We start from the raw sequence: 4,480 nt of genomic DNA, 5'->3' as shown, positions 1-4,480 counted from the left end.
AAGGCGGGCGAGGAGCTGGGGGCAGGGCAGAGGGCGAGGCCCGGGCGTGGAGAGACAGCGAGGCAGGCAGCGGAGGGGGGAGCGTGCTCCGGCGACGGAGAGGCCTCTGGAGAGCAGGAAGACATCTTGAACACAAAAAGAAGCCCTTGGAAGGAGGACCCGGAGACGGGAAACGCGCAGGTGGGGGAGGGGAGAGTGGGCGGGTGCGCTGAGGACCGGGCGGGTCTGAGTGTTCTCTGCCCAGCCCTGGTCGTGGCTGAAGCCTAGTGGCCGCGCCAATCTCCGCTCTGAGGAGTTCTCGCTAGCGTGGTCCCCGGGCGCAGGGAACTGTCCTAGGTGCCTGTAGCAGGGCTCTTTCATTGGCAGATCCATGGCCGTCAGCCTCCCTCGGAGGCCCTGGGAAGAGCCTGTTCCCTCCTGCGCTCCGCTCTAGGGCAGGGGGCTGCTGTGTGTTCCCAGATGGCTGTGTGACGGAGCAGTCCAGAGCTCAGGCCCTGACCAGCGCCTGCCCGGGTGAGCTCTGCCCCTCGAGAGTCCTTGCAGACCAGGGTCACTCAGGCGGCTTTGAGAAGGGGCTGTGATGGCCGGGTGTCAGGTAAAGACCAAAGTCAAGCGCTTCTTCCAAGACCCCTTATGACCTCTCACTCAGGCGTTCTTGCCGATCCCTCCCACCCACACCCCGACTTTGGGTCTTTGTCCCTGCAGCGTGGGTAAGTCAGGAGAGAGCCCCAGGCCTGGGAGAAGTGCGTGTGTGGCCGCAGACACTGCACCTGTCCCCTTCCCCAGGGTCTGCAGGGTCCAGACACAGAGGAGCAAGCCAGGGCCCAGCGCCTGCCAATAGGGCGATGTCCACAAGAAGGCCCCAGAGACGGGTCCCCGGGATTCGAGGAGGAGGCAAGGAGGGAACACCAGAATGAGGGCCCATTGGGGGCGTCTTCAGGCAGAGAAAAACCTCCTAAGCAGAGGGCGAACAGGTCTCAATGATCCAGCACTTCTGGGTGCTGGTGATACTGTCAGCTGGGAGCCAAGAATTAAAAATAAATGCCTGTGAGACAGCAGGGACACCTGCCCCACCCTGCTGTGCTGGTCTCTACATTTCAGCTCCTCCAGGCCCCGAAGGTTAGGCTGGCTTGTTACAGGTGCTGTGATTGGTCAAAGCTGGCTGGGCCCAAGAAGAGGGAGGGGGCTGGGAGCCTGGGAACACCAGCAGATAAGGCCCTGCCACTCTGCCCGGGAGTCACCAGTAGACACTTCCTCCAGGGCTACAGGTTGAGCACAGCTCCCCTGCCTCTGTGTACCTCTGGTTACCAGTCAGCTGGGGAGGCCCAAGGCAGGGGCTCACTGGTGCTGGGGCAGTCACCCCAGGCATGGTCGCAGGTGGGGAGATGGGGCATCGTCCTCAAAGCACTGTGAGGCCGGGGAGATGGTTCAGTGGAATAAGCGTTTCCCTGGTAAGCGCAAGGGGCTGAGTTCAATCCCTGGTTCCGCAAAAAAAAAGCACTGTGCTCTGACCAAGGGAGGGTGTCTCAAGGACACCACATGACCGAGAGAGACCCCATGGACAGCATGGTGTCGCTTGGAGACACTTGGGGCGTGCAAAATACGAGGATGTGTAAGGCAGCTATGCTAGAGGGGAGTCTGCGCAGCGTGTGTGCGTGACTCGTGGCTCGAGTGCCTGCTGCCCAGCGCACTAATGGCTCTGATCCTGAATAATTTCCAGCCCCTGCCTAATTACCACTACGGTGTGAACTGTCTCCTACAGTGCACCAGTTGGAAACTTGATCCCAGGGCCCCAGGGTTGGGAGATGGGGTCTTTGGGAGGCATCTGGGTCAGGGGCTTTGACCACGTGATGGATTAATCTACCTGGTAGAGGGCCTGTGGCAAGGGGTTTCTCTGTGGCATCCCCTGCCACTGTGGGATGATGCCAGCACCTCTTCACACACTGACTGACCTGCAGCATCATGAGCATCGAATCTGCTCACCAGGAATGACCCACTCACAGGCATTCAGCTGCTGCAGCAAGAAGAGGCTGAGACAGCTACTAATTACTCCGTAGATAGTAATACTTGGACTATTAAGTACTAAGCAATACTGAATACCAACACTGAATGCTAATTAATAACAGCGGTGGTTGCCAAACCCCAAGCGCTCTCGCAGTGCAGCAGTGCCGCTTGGCCGGCCCGAGGCTCCTGGGAACCTATGAGGCAGCTGGGCTCTCGAAGCCTTGCATGCAGCCCGAGGTCACACAGCAAGTGGGCGGTTCGCAGTGTGACCTCCTCACTGAAGCCTGAGTCCCCCTTGTGGCCGTGCCCTGGTCCCCCAGATCAGCCTCCACCCCTTGCTAACCCTCTTACTGCATCTGAGTCCCTGGCCATTGTGGCCCAGGGAGTTGCCATGCGTGGGGGCTGGGGGAACCAACCAGGGCTCCCTCTGGGAAGCAAGAGAGAAAGGACTAAAAGCTCAGCCCCTCACAGCCCCCTCCTGGAGTAAGTACCTCAGGGCCTATCGGGGAGACACGTGAGGCCCCTATCAGGGCCTGCTTGGGGAGACACAGGCAGCCCCTCTGTACCCTCACCCCACACTGGCTGGAGTTTCATGAGCCTCAGGAATGAAGACCCAGCTAAAATTAACCATTCTCAAGCTGTCAGCCCTGGAAATAAAACCACTTCCCATTGGCTGCTGGTGATGTCACTGTCAAGTTAATAATAGCCTGTGAGCGCACAGCTAACCACCTGTGCGGCCTTCCCAGGGCCTCTGCTGGGCTGGCACCCTGGGAGCTGCTGCCCTGCAGGTGGAGCCCTGACCCAGATGGGCTGGGGCAGGGCCTGAGGCATCCTGGGAAGGATTAGGTTGGCTGCCCTCTGCTCAGGGTCCGGAGATGTCTACCCTGGCTCAGCCACAGCTGCCTTGGGGCCCCCTGGGGTGCATGCATAGTCAGTTGCTGGGAGTGCTCCTTTGCCAGCTTTCCTGGATGGTCGGGATCTACTCAGCAGCCTCTGCGCCAGCTCTCAGGCAAGGTACCCACGGGACTGAGCCAGCCCTTGAGGCAGCAAATTGAACTGTCTACCTTGTAAGAGAAGAGCTCTTGGCCATGGGGCTTCCCTCAGAAAATTAAGTTACGCCTTCCAAATCAGAGAAGCTGGGGTGAGGCCAGGCCACATTAGGGCTCCCCAGAGTTCAGGAAGCCTGGCAGCTAGTGGGGAGTCGTTGCCATGGTGAGAGGCCGCCTTCCACTGCTAGTCCTCCCCACCCCTCCTCCCCAGAAGCCTGCCCTACCCATCTGAACAGCGGGAGGCTGCTGAAGCAGAGGGAAGGGCCAGAGCTTCTTTCAAGTTAGGGCCCCATTTAGCTGCCAAAGGCCAAGGCAGGTGATTAGACAGGACACAGCCTCTCTGAGCAAGGAGGGGTCAGCCTCTCAGGCCAACAGAGCAGGTCCTAGGTCAGAAGGGCGCAGCATCCAGAAAGGACAAGTCTTTCTATCCAGGTCCAGCAGAGGATGAGGGCCACCCCTCAGGGCTCACAGCCTACCACCTGCCCCAGGCCCATCACCCTTCCTGTACACTTGGCCCTGAGTTCCCAGAGGGGGTGGGGAAGGTTGGTGGAGGGTCTAGGGTTCTGCTGGGAGTTTGCCAAAAGCTCCCCTCCTTGGGATGAGCTAGGGGTCCAGTCAGGTATAATGAGAACCAGAGGCTTCCTACCCAGAAGACCCCCATACCACCAACCACCGAGAGAGGAAAGAGCAGACGCTGGGCCCCTTGCCCTTCCCAAGGCCTGGAGCTCCTAGAATGTGCTCATGAGTACCACCCCAACCAGAAGACACAACATAGAGTACTGGCCTTTTTCCTTGACAGTGGATTGGATTTCCTCTCATTTTGAGTCAACTGATTTAAAAAAAAAAAAAAACACCCTGAATCAGAACACCATGTAGAGACTCCAGATTCTGTTACCTCTTCAGAAGGAGGTTGATTCTCTCTTTAGCAGGCCATTCAGCTAGGGGCCTGTGTAGGCTTGACTCATGCTGTGGTTAGTGTCTATCTACAAGGGACAAAGTGGCTCCCAAGCCCCTGCAACCTGGTGGCATTCAGCCCTCCGGCCTGGTTTCCCCTGCAGGTCTTCACTGGGTTGGGTGTGGCCTTCTGTCAGATGGGTCTAAAGCAGGCATTATAGTGGGCAGCAGGATGCTCCTGCCCAGGGTGAGAGCCCAGCAGGGGCCCAGGCTGCCAGCCAATGAGAAATTCTGCCAAGAACCATGTGACCCACAAAGAAGACCCTGAGCTGCAGAAAGCAGCCACAGCCCTTGATTGCGCCCTTCTGAGACTCTGACCAACCAAACCCTGCTGGGCCATGGACCACGCAAACTGATTAAAAAACAAAACACCATAGTAGGGGGCTGGTGAGATGGCTCAGTGGTCTAAAGCACCTACTTAGAACAAGCTTAGCAAAGCACAGGGACCGTGGTTCAATCCCCCAGCACCACAT

Source organism: Octodon degus, unplaced genomic scaffold (assembly GCF_000260255.1).
Source record: "Octodon degus isolate 3935 unplaced genomic scaffold, OctDeg1.0 scaffold00194, whole genome shotgun sequence".
Classification (NCBI taxonomy): domain Eukaryota; kingdom Metazoa; phylum Chordata; class Mammalia; order Rodentia; family Octodontidae; genus Octodon; species Octodon degus.
Note: the sequence above shows the minus strand (reverse complement) of the source record.